The sequence below is a fragment of the Crocodylus siamensis genome, chromosome 2 (genome assembly GCF_052110815.1).
Source record: "Crocodylus siamensis isolate JL-2025a chromosome 2, ASM5211081v1, whole genome shotgun sequence".
Taxonomy (NCBI): domain Eukaryota; kingdom Metazoa; phylum Chordata; order Crocodylia; family Crocodylidae; genus Crocodylus; species Crocodylus siamensis.
In genome coordinates this window covers 253436124-253451861 of record NC_143396.1, presented here as the reverse complement: position 1 = coordinate 253451861, position 15738 = coordinate 253436124, and positions in this window count along the sequence as shown.

Genomic DNA, 15738 nt, shown 5'->3' with positions numbered 1-15738 from the left:
TTCTCCCCCCAGTGTGTTTATTTGGCACGACGCACACCGGGCAACGAACCCAATTGTTGCCTCCCTCGGGCACCTTGTGCCGGCAACACTGGTGTCAGAAGTGGACTGGCTAAGTTCGTTGATGACACCAAACTCTGGGGAACAGTGTCCACACTTGAGGATAGGCTGGTGATCTAGGCCAGCCTTGATAGGCTTGATAGGTGGGTGGCTGAAATGTAGCAAAAGCCCCAGTTTTTCTTTTTTTTTCTTTTAAAATGCATTCTCCCCTTCCCCATCCATTTCTGATTTTTTCTTTCACTCTCTATTCCCTATAGATAAGTGAGCTAGACATAGGATAAGCTTCAGCATTTTATTTTGGTAGCAAGTTGTATTTGTTTTGTTTTTTCCTCCTTCTTTATATTGTATAATTATTATGTTTATATTGATTTTTACTGTTCTATATTACTGTTTTATTGGTACTATATGATTTAGGCCTACATATGTAAGTTACCATAAGTCATGTCAAGTTTCTATTTTGTTTGTCAAGTCTCCATCCTGTCCCCAGGCCTGGTTATGTAACCCATGACTCACACCTACCTCTCCTGTGTAACTTGGTTCCTGAATGAATGGGGATGAATGAGTGTGCTTGAGAGACAATGCCAGTAGATCCAAAAATAGCTCCTTCTGAATGACCAAACCATCAACACCAATACCTGGACCAACAACCCAGCCCTTGGAACCACCCTCAGCATTCAAGAAACAAAAGACGAGGCCACCCACCATTGTGCCAGGCTCCACATGCTCAGTAAGAACACCTGGAGCCCCCTAGGACTGACCTTTCCTGGACAGGCCCTCCCCATAGGAGATCAGAGGTAGTCTGCCCCATAAAAGGGGTAGTGAAGACTGACTCCTTGGGATGCCCTCTCCTTCTGGACCAGCACCATGCCACACCACCTATCCACCCAGAGACCCTGCGGGCAACCCCCCCACATCTGGGCAGCACCTACTGGACAGGTAACTATCCAGCCTGGATAGGTAACTATCACCCCCCACTCCTCTTCAACCAAGGACTTGGACTCTGCTTCTCTTCCTTACCTGGACTCCAACCCTTCCACTGAGTCTCTTTCTCCTGCTGCCATTGTGAGTGCTTGTGTGCGTGTGTGGGGACCAGTAACTTCATGGGGCTGTGTAGTGAGACGGAAAAGGATCTTGGAGTCGTCATTGACTCCACGATGAACATGGGCCGGCAGTGTGGCGAGGCAGTCAAGAAGGCCAACCGTACCCTGTCATGCATCCACAGATGCATCTCGAGCAGGTCCAGGGAGGTGATCCTCCCCCTCTATGCGGCACTGGTCAGGCCGCAGCTGGAGTACTGCGTCCAGTTCTGGGCGCCACACTTCAAGAGGGACGTGGACAATATGGAAAGAGTTCAGAGGAGGGCCACTCGTATGATCAGGGGTCAGCAGGGCAGGCCTTATGAGGAGAGGCTACGGGACCCGAACCTGTTTAGCCTCCACAAGAGAAGGTTAAGGGAGGACCTTGTGGCCTGCTACAAACTGGTCAGGGGGGATCAGCAGGTATTGGGGGAGTCCCTGTTCCCCCGTGCGCTGCCAGGAGTGACCAGGAATAACGGTCACAAACTGGCGGAGGGTAAGTTTAGATTAGATATTAGGAGGCGCTACTTCACAGTCAGGGCGGCTAGGGCCTGGAACCAGCTTCCAGGGGAAGTGGTGCAGGCTCCTAGCCTGGGGATTTTTAAAAGGAAGTTAGATGAGCACCTTGCCGGGGTCATCTGACCCCGGTGCTCTTTCCTGCTAAGGCAGGGGGTCGGACTAGATGATCTACCTAGGTCCCTTCCGACTCTAGCTACTATGAAACTATAAACTATAGTGTGTTGTCTGTTTAATAAACTTGCTATTTGGAAACCTCAAGTTGGGTTTTTGTCTGTTTCCTGACTGTTTCCTCCTTGCCACCACTTATCTGCCCCCCACAGTCTCTAAGCTGTCAGCCTGTTTCCAGCCCCAAGCTCCCAGGTTTCTGCCTTTCTCTCTCTTTCCTGGCTGTCTCCTTCTTGCCACCACTTATCTGCCCAGCCTCCAATATCTCAGCTTTCTGCCTCAGTTTCCAGTCCCAATCTACCTTAAGTAACTCCAAGCCTCAGTTCCTCAGCCAGCTTCTCTCTAGTCTACCAGTTCTAATCTCAGTTCTGGCAGCATTCACTCCCTACACTCTACCTCTCTCTCTCTCACCTTAACCTTCCCCCAAGTATCCCAGGTACCCCAAGCACACACATATATACTGTGCCATCCAAGTTAGGAACTTACCTATGTGTAGGTAAAATGAACATGAGCCACCAATGCAATGCTGCAGCTGGTAAAGCGAACAAAACTCTGGCTTGCATCTACCGATGCATCTCAAGCAAGACCCAGGATGTCATTCTCCCACTGTACTAGGCCTTGGTGAGACTGCATCTGGAGTACTGCATCCAATTCTGGGATCCACAATTTAGGAAGGACATGGAGAAGTTTGAAAGAGTCCAGAGGAGAGCCACACACATGATCAGAGGGCAAGAGAGCAGGCCTTATGAAGACAGGCTGCAAGCTATGGAACTCTTCAGCCTGGAGAAGCACAGGCTCAGGGGTGACTTGGTGGCAGCCTGTAAGTACAACAGGGGTGTGGATCAGGATCTGAGGGAACACCTGTGCACCAGAGCACCCCAGGGGATGACAAGGTCCAACAGTCACAAACTCCCACAAGAACTTTTTAGGCTGGACATAAGGAAAAACTTCTTTACTGTCTGAGCCCCCAAGGCTGGAACAGATTCCCCCCAATGGTGGTGCAAACACCTACTCTGGACACTTTCAAAAAGCATTTGGATGCTTATCTTGCTGGGATCCTTTGACCCTAGCTGACTTCCTGCCCCTTGGGCAGGGGGCTGGACCCGATGATCTTACGAGGTCCCTTCCAGCCCTAATGTCTATGAAATCTATTTAAATATTTTTAAAATAAATTTTCAAAATAGCAAGGGTATAAGAAAGAAGCAGGAGGAAGTGTGAAAATACCACCACAAAGTTAGGTCACCCCAACTATAAAAATAGATCCAGTTATTTGCATTTGCACATACCTGCCTCCTGGCTGGAAAAGAGAGTGGACTGTGTCCATTTGGAAGGAGCTGGAATGATACTTTGAAAAGCAGCCTCCACCATTCAGTTCAGGGTCATACATAGCTATCAATGGCCTTTAATCCCCACCTGTAGAACTGCCTTATTCCAGTCCTGGGTCTCCAAGTAACTGTGGTAGATCTTCTCAGTCCTACCACTTGCTGAAAAAATGCTAACAACCAAGTCAACATATCACCATCTAATAAGCCACTAACAAAAGTTAAAAAATACCTACACAAAGTGGCTCATGTGTCCATGACTAAAATATTGTGAAGAATGAAAGGCATAGGTAGCCACTGGAAATCAGGGCCTGACTATCAGAAGAGTCTAAGGAAGATGAGAAAAGCAGTGCTGAATCCTTAGGGGCATAACTGACCAGAACTGTGACCTGGGTAGTCCTCTCTCCTCTGCATCCCCTGGACCTTCTTGCTCTGGAGACTCTGGCACTAGGTAGCATGGAGAAGCAGCAGCTGAAGTTTGCTGCTGATGAGGGGAAATGTCACCCTTTTTTTTTTTTTTTTTTTGCTGCAGATGCCCAGTTTTGAACAGGCAAAACAACTTACTGATTTTGGTGGCAAAAAAGATGAGAAGGAGGTGAGAATTTCCTCAGCAGCAGTGAGCTCCAGAGACATCCTTCAGAACTACAGTGCACACTGCCGCACCGCTGTGCTGCAGGGCTAGAAGTGCAGGCAGAGTGGAGGACAGGAGAGTGAGACACCCCCCTAGCTCATTCAGGTGCCTCCCTTGCCCTGTGAATCCCTTACACTAGGGGTGCTTAACCCCGGCCTGTGGGCCAGATTCAGAGTGCAGAACCATGTCATCAGGTTTCCCCATGTGCACAGAAATTTGACAGTGGGAGAATCATGGCCACTCCCCTGCTGTCAAATTTCCAGACCTGTGGGGAGCTCCATGGGCCACAGAGTGTGGTCCCGCATGCTAGATCAGGCACTTCGGGCCGCTGGGCAGTGTGGGGCCCAATTCTGGGCTTGTGGGGCCTGATTAGGGCACACAGAGCAAGGGGAGGCAGTACAGGGCCCAGTCCAGACCCACAGGCCCATCCAGCCCACAAACCAGCCCCATGTAACTCATCTAGCCCATGGGGCCAAAAGGTTGAGCACCACTGCCTTACTCTGCTGTGAATCCCAAAAGCAGTATAGTACTGCAGGTATATTTCTGTTGTGCCTGATTCAACCTCCACCCAAGCCAACGCAAAAATTTACCTCTGTTGTAATGGATACTGGTCAGTTCACAGGCCCATATTTCTTTTAGATTTGTTGCAGCTCCATGCAATATTTCGTCTTAGCACCCAGACTCTAAAAATAACTGTGTCTTTCATTTCTTCTTTTTGAGGCAGGCTTTTTCTTCCACTCTCCCTTGCTGCTGCTGCTACATTGTGCTCACACTAGCTGCTCTTCTATCCTTGCTTCCTCCTTGAATACCAGTGTGGTTTCCCAGAGATCTTAACAAATGCTATGAAATACTGTAGATTTACCCTAACAGTCTCAAGAAATGCTAGCTTCTGGCCCCCACAATATGTTCTAACCAGGAAGATAGCTTAGTTCAGAGAGAGTTGTGATCAGTCACCACTTGTAATAAGTGTTCCTTAAAACAAAAGTTGCAGAATATGCCTCTATCCCAAAAACCCTTTCGAAACTACCAACACAGCCAAAAACCCCACAGGCTGCTGGTTAGCAAAGAAATTGGCTTTTCTGTTTTCTAACAGAGGTTGAGTAATGAGAGGCCTCAAGGCCAAAGAACAGTAATAGTGAAAGGAAGGAAGAGATTGGCTTGGAAGAAGAGACTCCTACATTGGGCAGGTACTTTAGAAAATGGGCCTGTGAGAAGGGCAATTCTTAGATTCTTCATCTTTTCCCATTCAACCAATAGCTATGCTGAAGTGTGGCCTGGCCCCAAGGTAAAGGCAGCTTTTAGAAAAACACAGAATCATAGAATTGTAGCACCAGAAGGGACTTGTTAGAACATCATGTCTGAGACCAATAACTTCCTGCCCATAGCATGGGACTGGACAAGCTCAACAACATGCCTGTCTAGTCTTCTCCTGAACACCTGCAAGGATGGTGACTGCACCACCTTGTGGGAGTGTGTTCCAGTTTCTGGCAACCCTTACAGAGAAGTTCTTCCTTATAGCTAGCCTGAATTTACCCTCCATAAACTTATGTCCATTGGTCCTTATCTTCCCTTGAGGGGCCTTCCTGAAGAGTTGCTCACCTAAATTGTGGTGTTCACTCCTGATGTACTTGTAGGTAGCTATCAAGTCACCTCTCAGCCTTCTCTTACTCAAACTGAACAGGCCCAGTTCCCCAAGTCTCTCCTCGTAGGGCCTGTCCTCCGTGCCCTTGACCATGCAGGTAGCTCTTCTTTGTACCTTCTCGAGCTTCTCCATGTCCTTCTTGAAGTGTGGTGCTCAGAATTGGAAGCAGTACTCCAGCTGAAGCTTTACTAGTGCCAAATAGAGAGGGAGGAGCACATCCCTGGATCTATTGGACGTACATTGGCTGATGCATGCCAGACTTCTGTTTGCTTTCCTGGCAACCTCATTGCACTTCTGGCTCATATTCATCTGCTGATCGATTGTAAATCCCAGATCTCGCTCAGATGCTGTGCCAGCCAGTGGGCCACCACCCATTGTGTAGTTGTGGTGAGGGTTCTTCCTACCCAGATGAAGGGCTTTGCACTTATCCCTGTTAAACCTCATCTGATTCTGTTTTGCCCATGAGCCCAGCCTGTCAAGGTCATCCTGGATCTTGACCCTATCCTCAAGTGTGCCCACACTTCCCCACAGCTTGGGGAAATGAAGGTCCCCAAGGAGGACTGCTTGGAGTTGAAGAGAGGGAGTCTAACACCTGCGCAGACAGTTTTCCCCAGGCATCCTCCACTCTGCACTGCAACCTAGGATCTACAAACAGAAGTCAACTCAGCACACACCCTAACTGGAGAGCCAGAATTCCCCTGTCATAACCAAGTCAGTTGTGGAGTGCTGCATCATTCTCTGCTGCTGAGCGTAGTCCTCTCCAGTTTCTGATGTGCATGTGAGGGTCTCTTGGGCTTCCAGCTGTTGCTCTTCATATCCGCTCAAGGGACTGATACTCCTAAAATCATCCCTAATGCTTATTCAGATTCTTATTCAAACTCCAGTGATGGAAAGTCCACAACTTCCCTAGGCAGTCTATTCTACTCCTTCTCTTTTCTAACAGTAAGAATGTTTTTTTTCTGATATCCAGCCTAAACCTTCTTTGACCAGCAAACTTCATCTCCTTCTTTGACTAAGTAATTGCTTGAGCTAATGAAGGGAATGAGGTGGATATAGTGCATCTGGACTTCAGCCAGGTTTTAGGCAAGTCCTGCATGACCTTTACTCCGATTCATCATTGAGAATGTGGATTAGACAAAATTACTATAAGGTTGTTAGACAACTTGCTTGATAACAGCGAGCAAAGAGTAATTATAAATGTAACCATGAATATGAGGTTTCAAGTGGAGTCCCACAGGAGTCTGTCCTGGGCCCAGTGCTGTTCATGCCCCTCTGAACCAGTTAGTATCACCGTACCCTGCCTTCTGCCTGGTCACACAGCAAAGCCCAAAAGCCTTGTAGGACACTTTGCTGCTCCAGGTGTAATGTATAGCTGAGGCACAACAGGTTTCATGAAACTCAGCCCAGAGGCTTTTTTGTTTGTTGCCAGTTTTAAATTTCACACACCAGAGATGCATTTTCACTTAGGATCTTTTAAAATATGTAGTCTTTGAGCCTTTGTTGTCATCTGTATTTCAGAATCCACCAAAATCCTTTAGAGCAGTGCTTCTCAAACTATCTGATGTGGCGGACCAGCAATCTTTTTTCCAGTGGGCCAGGGACCAGTGCCCGGTTCATCTGGTGGCAGCAACTGTGTGTAACAGTACTACACAAATGCACAAATGGCTGTTTCTTTGTATTTCCTCACCTTGCACAACGCGACATCACCTGGAGTGTTGGAACGTACGAACTGTGGCACTATGACATATCAATGTTATGCTTCTGAAAATGTATTTCTTTCTTTCTTTCCTCACTGTGGACCAGCGAATATATTTCTTTCTTTCCTGGCAACGTGCTGCGGACCGGCAACCGGTGGCTCACGGACCGCCACCTATCTATGGACCACAACTTTGAGAAGCACTGCTTTAGAGCACCAGTGTGTTTATGTAGCAGTGCTGCATACCTAGTATATATACTAGCAGAGTGACCAACCTGCAGCACAGGCAGCCTCTATGTGGCATACAGCAGATCAAGCATTAGAGGCTATAGGCTTTACAGGCAGGGTAGAGAAGGGAGGAAAGGTGGGGGTGTGGCGCTCTATGTCAAGGAGCAATACACATCCTCTGCCAGCAGAATGGGGTCAGAGGGGCAAGCTGAAGTGCTCTGGGTCAAGATACAAGGGGGCTGTGTGGAGAGGGATTTAACGGTGGGGGTCTACTACAGACCCCCCAGCCAAGGGGAGGAGCTGGACTGGGAATTCTCGGGCCAGCTTGCAGAGGCACTTAAGGCAAAGGATGTAGTTGTCATGGGTGATTTAAATTACCCGGACGTCTGCTGGGAGGAACAGTCAGCCAGGTTGGACCGTTCCAGGAGGTTCCTACCAAGATACAGGACCTCCACTTAATTCAGGAGGTGCGCAGTCCCACCAGAGGAAATGCCCTGTTTGACCTGGTCCTGGCCACAGGCGACGACCTGGTAAGGGGCCTCCAGGTCCTTGACCACCTGGGCGATAGCAATCATCGCTTGCTGGAATTCACCATCCAGCGCAGGGTATCAAGGGCCTGCAGCAAGGCGGTAGCCCTAGACTTCAAGAGGGCCAACTTCAATGAGTTGAGATTAGTGGGAGAGGCGCTGGGGTTCTCAAAAGCAGGGGAGCTCAGTGCCCAAGATGAATGGTCATTCCTTAAGGAGATGATACTCGGGGCCCAAGGGGTGACCATACCAACATGAAGCAAGGGGGGCAGGAGTGCCCAAAAGCCTCCCTGGCTCACCAAGGGTGTCCAGGAATGGCCAATTGCCAAAAAGGCGGCATACAACCAGTGGAAGGGGGGTGCTACCTCCTCTGCTCAGGCCTGTAGGGGGGCTGTCAGGAAAGCTAAGGAGGACATAAAGCTAGGACTAGCGTCCAAGATCAAAGATAATAAAAAGTCCTTTTTCAAATATCTAGGGAGGATGAAGAAAGCACCAGGAAATGTGGGGCCCCTGTAAGATTCTCTGGGCAATCTGGTGGTTGCGTCAGAGGAGAAAGCAGTCTTTAACCAATTCTTCACCTCCGTTTTCTTGGGCAGGGACCGGGACTTTCCCACTGTGATGCAAGACTGACTCAAGGGGAATGCCTCCAGACCTCAGGTTGGGGAGGACTGGGTTAGAGAGCTTCTGGAGGGGCTGGACATGTTCAGATCAGCAGGTCCAGATGCTCTCCACCCCAGGGTGTTGAGGGAGCTAGCAGGGGTTACTGCAGGGCCCTTGTCACGGCTTTATGAGCACTCATGGTGCTCGGGCCAGGTACCAGATGATTGGAAGATAGCCAACGTGGTCCTCATCTGTAAAAAGGGAGGAGGGAGGACCGGGCAACTATAGACCTGTCAGTCTTACCTCAATCCTAGGGAAACTCTTTGAGAAGATCCTCAAGGAGCACATCTGTGATGGGCTGGCTTCAGGGATGATGCTCAAGGGCAACCAGCACAGTTTCATTAGGGGCAGGTCATGTCAGACCAACCTGATTGCCTTTTATGATCAGGTCACAAAAGCATTGGATGCAGGTGTCACCGTGGATATAGTCTTTCTGGACTTCAGCAAGGCCTTTGACACTGTCTCCCATCCCATCCTCATTAAAAAATTGGGTGACTGTGGCACTGATGCCTACACAGTCAGATGGATTGCAGATTGGCTGAAGGGTTGTACTCAGAGGGTGGTGGTGAACAGGTAATATTTGACCTGGGAGGAAGTGGGTAGCAGAGTCCCCATTGGCTCGGTCTTTGGACCTGTGCTGTTCAATTTCTTTATCAGCGAATTGGATGATGGGGTGAAAAGCAACCTGTTTAAATTTGCTGATGATACCAAAATTTGGGGTAAGGCAAGCACACTAGTAGGGAGGGAAAGACTGCAGCAGGAACTGGATAGGTTGCAGGGGTGGGCTAACAAAAACAGGATGCGTTTCAATACTGACAAATGCAGGGTGCTGCACTCAGGCAGTAGTAACCAGCAGCACACTTATAAGATGAGAAACTCCCTTCTTGAGAGCACGGAAGCAGGAGGGTATTTTAGAGTCATTATTGACTCCAAGATGAACATGTGTGACAATGTGAGGTCACGGTTGGCAGAGCTAACCGCACCTTGTCCTGCATCCACAGGTGCATCTCAAGTAGAGCCAGGGAGGTGATCCTCCTCCTCTATGCGACACTGGTCAGGCCGCAGCTGGAGTACTGCATCCAGTTCTGTTCACCCCACTTCAGGAGGGATGTGGACAACGTTAAGAGGGTCCAGAGGAGGACCACCCATATGATCTGGGGACTACAGGGCAGACCCTACAATGAGAGACTGCAGGACCTGAACCTGTTCAGCCTTCACAAGAGAAGACTGAGGGGGGACCTGGTGACTGTCTATAAATTCACTAGGGGGGACCAGAAGGGTTTGGGAGAAATCTTGTTTCCCCTAGCACCCCCCGGCATAACAAAGAATAACGGTCATAAGTTGTTGGAGAGTAGATTTAGATTAGACATCTGTAAGAACTACTTCACAGTCAGGGTGACTAGGAGCTGGAACCAGCTTCCAAAGGAAGTGGTGCTGGCTCCTACCCTGGGGGTCTTTAAGAGGAGGCTTGATGCCTACCTGGCTGGAGTCATCTGATCCCAGTTTTTCTCCCGCCCAGGCAGGGGGTCAGACTTGAAGATCTACAAGGTCCCTTCTGACCCCACTTTTATGATTCTGTGACTTCTGTGATAAGGACTGGACAGGCAGCACACTGGCAGATAGGGCAGGGAACAGAAAATAGAGCAGCAGATTTGGCAGAGAAATGGGACCAGAGTGGCACCTGAAGAAGCTGTGTGGGGCTGATTTGTCGCATGCCTCCCAAAAACATTGGTTCCCACTGGTATATTTAAAAGCAGGATTATTTTGATCCTGCAGGGCTCGTGCAATTCCTTACTATTATGTTGATTGTGTGAAGACCAAAGGATAACTACAGGGATGGAAACTGAGAGGTCTCTGGTGCTGTGGGCTAGGGTATTTGACTGCTGATTAGTAGTCTGAGGGATAGTTTCTCAACCTGTGGTACATGTACCCCTGGGGGTACGTGAGACACAAATAGGGAGCATGTGGGTACTCTGTCTCTCTCACCCTCTTTTCCTCTCTCTCCTACCCCTTCTTCCTCTCAAAACTATGGCAAAGCTTTTGGTATAATTAAAAAAATTAAATTCCACAGTAAAAATTCGGTGTGCTGTGCTTTGTGTGGCACTGGGTTCAGCCCTCCTAGCTTTGGCCAACATCACATCTAGCCCAGATACATACTTGAGCTCTGCACCCCGGTGTAAAAGGTGGCAACCCTATCCACAGCAGATCAGACATCTGTCATATCATGACCTTATTATATACACAGCCCTTCTTCTAACATATGGCACACATTAGTCTGTAAGTATAAAATCCCCTGGAAAGTTAGCGTTGGGGTACTTATTAACATTTTCAGAAGTTAGGGGGTACTTGCTACATAAAAGGTTGAGAAACATTGGTCTGAGGTACCCAAGGACAAGTGTTAGAACAGGTCCCTCTGGATAATTAAATACCATGTGACCTTGAGGACTGCTGTTTGATCTCCTTCTTGGAGGTTTTTGAAATTAAGCTGGATAGGCAAGAGTCTGGGCTGGTGTAGGAACAGACAATCCTGCCCTAATGCAGTGGGTAGAACTAGTTGACTCTTGCAGGCCCTTCTCACAGAATAGGTCTATAAATAACCTTGTAACAATGACTGAGCAAAGGCTACTGGCTTGCAACATAACAAGTTACACAAGCAGGGCCTGCCTTCATTGCGAATTAGGAGATCTTAATGGCAAAGAAATTAGTTCTCTCTCCTGCTAGAGAAGATTGCGTACCCACAGTAGAGCTTGGAGTAGCACTTCACAACAAGACTCAAACATGCTAAGTGCTTGACCTGTCCAGTGGAGGTGCTGGGTGGCATGTGTGTAAGGTAAACAGCCTGAGATGTGCAGTGTGTGCCAGGGATCCTGATCCTGCATTCACAAGGCAGTGACATCCTGCTAACGCAGGACCATCTTATTAGTGGGCCACTGATTCAGCAAAATGGCTTAAAGGAACAAGTGCATAGCTGGGCATCCCTTAGGACTGCATTTAAGCCCACGTTGTTTAGACTGGCCAATTCCCTGCCTAATCCCTCACATCTTGAGACCCACTGTGTTCAGTCCATAGGGCTATACCGAGAGCTTGGAAAAGGGTCCAAGAAACCTTCATGGCTGAGCATGGATATCCAGGCTGTCCTGAAGGCAAAGAAAAAAGCGTACTGGCAGTGGAAGCAGGGGGCAGGGACAAAGGAGGAGTATACCTCCCTGATCTGAGCTTGTAGGGATTTGGTGAGGAAGGCGAAAGCAGCACTGGAGCTCAGATTAGCTTCTGGGATTAAGGATAACAAAAAGACCTTTTTCAAGTATATAGGTAGTAAGAAGAAGTCTCGGGGTAACATTGGACCCCTACGAGGCAGGGCAGGGCAGTTGGTGACGGACGTGCGAGAGAAGGCAGAACTCTTCAACAAGTTCTTTGCCTCTGTGTCCCTGTCCGCTGACAATGGGATGCTCTTGGGTGATAGCGCAGAGAGGCCTGGGAAGGATGCGAGTCCCCCGACTGTTAGTTCAGACCTAGTTAAGGACTACCTGGAGGGCTTAGATGTGTCCAAGTCGGCGGGCCCGGATGACCTTCATCCGCGGGTGCTGAGGGAATTGGCTGGTGTCATTGCAGAGCCATTGGCACGGCTGTTTGAGGACTCCTGGTGCTCGAGCCAATTCCCTGAGGACTGGAAAAGGGCCAATGTGGTCCCAATTTTCAAGAAGGGGAGGAAGGAAGAGCCTGGCAACTACAGGCCAGTCAGCCCCACTTCTATCCTGGGGAAGGTCTTTGAAAAAATTATCAAGGGCCACAATTGTGAGAAGTGATGGGAAGTGATGTTGAGGGGTAACCAGCATGGGTTCGTGCAAGGCCGATCCTGCCTGACTAATCTGGTCTCTTTCTATGACCAGGTAACAAAGAGCTTAGATGGGAAGGAAGAAGTCGATGTCATCTTCTTAGACTTCCAGAAGGCCTTCGACACAGTGTCCCACCCAATTCTGGTGGGCAAGCTGAGGGGCTGCGGCATTGACGAATTCACGGTCACATGGGTGGCACACCCAGAGGGTGGTGGTGGATGGGTCGATGTCGACCTGGGAGGGTGTGGGCAGCAGAGTCCCCCAGGGCTTGGTCCTTGGGCCAGTGCTGTTCAACATCTTCATTAGTGACCTGGACGAGGGTGTGGAGAGCACCATGTTCAAGTTCGCTGATGACACCAAGCTGTGGGGTCAAGTGACTATACTGGCAGGCAGGGACCGCATCCAGGCAGGCCTGGATAGGTTAGAGAAGTGGGCGGATCTGAACAGGATGCGGTTCAACAAGGACAAGTGCAGGGTGCTGCACCTGGGGAGAGGGAACCAGCATTATGGTTATAGGTTAGGGGCTGCCCCCCTCAGCAGCACAGAGGCAGAGAGGGATCTTGGAGTCAGGATTGACTCCAGGATGAATGTGAGTTGCCAATGCAACAAAGCAATAGGCAGAGCCAACCGCACCCTGTCATACATCAACACGGGCATCACTAACAGGTCCAGAGAGGTCTTGCTCCCCCTCTATGCGGAGCTGGTCAGGCCACAGCTGGAGTACTGTGTCCAGTTCTGGGCGCCGCACTTCAAGAAGGACATGGAGAACCTGGAGAGGGTCCAGAGGAGGCCACTCGTATGATTGAGGGCCTCCGTGGCCAGCCCTATGAGGAGAGGTTGAGAGAGCTGAATCTCTTCAGTCTCTGCAAGAGGAGACTGAGGGGGGGATCTTGTGGCTGCCTACAACCTTATCAGGGACTTGGGGAAAGTCTGTTCACCAGGGCCCCCCTTGGAGTCACCAGGAACAGTGGCCACAAGCTGAGGGAGGATAGGTTTAGGTTAGATATTAGGAAGAACTACTTCATGGTAAGGGTGGCCAGAGCCTGGAATAGGCTTCCCAGAGAGGTGGTGCTCTCACCTTCCCCGGAAATCTTCAAGAGAAGACTGGATAGGCACTTGGCTGGGGTCTTATGACCCCTGCCACCTGCAGAGCTCCTTCCTGCCCATGGCAGGGGGTCGGACTAGATGATCTATCTAGGTCCCTTCTGACTCATTGATTATATATATATATATATATGCAGGGCCTCTGCTCACATGTGCTTTGGAGTACAAGGACAGCATCTGCTTTGCTCTGTGCCATACAAGGACATGGAGTTTCATCAAGGCCTGTTTGCTTAGCTCAAAAGAGCTGAAAAGAGCCAACTAAAAGCAACCCTCAGCCACAGTCTAGATTCAAGCCAAAACTAAGATCAGGGTTATAAATTAATCCTGAAAGCCCAGAGCTGTCAGTGTGCAAGCCTATTGGTTCTATATACATGCCATTTGCTACACAGAACTGCACTTCGGGTTTGATCAGGAACAGGTTGCTGGTGCTCCACTGCCCAAAGCCTGCTGCTAGTCCCTCCACCCGTGGCAAGTTCTTGTCAAGGTAACGCAAAGTTGAAAAGTTTAAAAAAAACCCACAATAACTCCAATCCGTGATTCTCATGCTAACCTTTCAAGTGTAATCAGAAATGTGATTCTGTAAAAACAAGCTCTTCTTACTTACTCTCCATTCCATTATCTCATCAAGTCACATCTGCCAGTTCTGGCAACACAAAAAAGTGCTTGCTCCATTGGGGCTGCAGCTGGTATTAGCTAATTATTAATGAGTGCTAGAAACATGGTGAGGTGGCAGAGTGATTAAGACCTCTTGCTAATGCTCCAGTGGCACCCAGTTAGCCCCACCCCACACATGTGCCAGAGACTTCACCCCATAGTAAAAGAGATATCTAGTCATTTGGGCCATGGAGTGAAAGGTGCCCAGGCCTGATGCTGCTGTATCACTCCCTTGTGTGCTTTTGGCTACAGAAACTGATACAAATTAACCATGCTTGTTTAATGAATGAGCCATTCAGCTAGATGGATCTTTGACTAGAAATGTGCATAATGCTTGACCAAATAGTATGGCAAAATCCCTTCACAGAGAGTCTCCAGTTTAACATAATCTTGGAGTGAAAACCAGGGCAGAGGAGAGTATGGAGAAGTGGGACTTTGGAAAGAGAGAAAGATTGGTGCGGGAGTTGGGAAGAAACGCAACATGCTTTCAATTCTGCCTCACACAGCCTTGGTTGAATCAGTAGCTGTGTTCCTATGCGGGAAGCAGCACAAACAGAGCTCATTCTCCACCCCTGGCTGGTGTATGCATCTTCAGACATGTCATCATAGTACACTGCAGCTAAAACTGCCTGGAGATGTACATACACAACTGTGTTCACCTCTGCTTCCATGGAGCTCTGTTGGGCCTTTCTGAAATCACAACATCAACCATAGTCCTGAATGATCTAAATAGACCTTAGCTCATCTATGCATTTTGCTATCTCACTGCTCAAACCCTTTCTGGATCACAACCAAACACTAAACAATATGGGGCATAGTGCAGAACCCAGAGGCTACCTGCTGTTAATTGCTTATTGTGAAAAGAATTAATTGTTTCTTCACGCTTTTTGTTTCTGACCCACTCAGCAGCTCTGATCCAGGACAATACTTAGCTTCTCAGCCTGATGACAGCTGTGCCTCTTTAATCACCTTTTGGGAGGTAAATCTCAGTGCAGGTTTCTTGTGCTGACAAGTCCCAGCCTGGATGCTGTAGACCACTGCCAGGGCCAGAGCCAGATTCTTAAAGGCCATTGTTTTAATTAAGTGGGTGGAAGATGTTACTTTTACAGCTATTGGTTTGGCAGAAGGGAATTGAGAGGATATGAAAGAAGGAACACATGTGGACATGTCTCTGCTACTTCCATGCTGCACCCTGGAGTACAGCTAAGCATCAGGGGCCTAAAGCTACCAGTTTTTGGCAGGAAGACTCTAGGTCACAACCTCACATGTTCACAGATTTATGAAACTGGCAGCTGCTTACACCACTTCTGTGTCCAGTTATTGCAGCTGCTACAGGACAGTACTGTGGTCAGGCTGAATGCTAGAGCTAATCCTCATGGGCCCAGTCCCATGTAAATGCCATGAATATGGATTCCCACAGAGGAGATAGTTGTACCGTGGTGTCCCCAAGTGCTTCCCTCAATGGGGCTGCTATCCCACATTTGAAGAGCTGAATCAGCACCAGGCAGGGTCCTGCTGCATCTGCCAAGAGTGTTGAGACCCTGAGGTTACCTCCCAAAGGGGAAGCAACACTGTTGTATTCATGAAGCATGCACCCAGGCTAACTAGCCCTGCCTTCCCA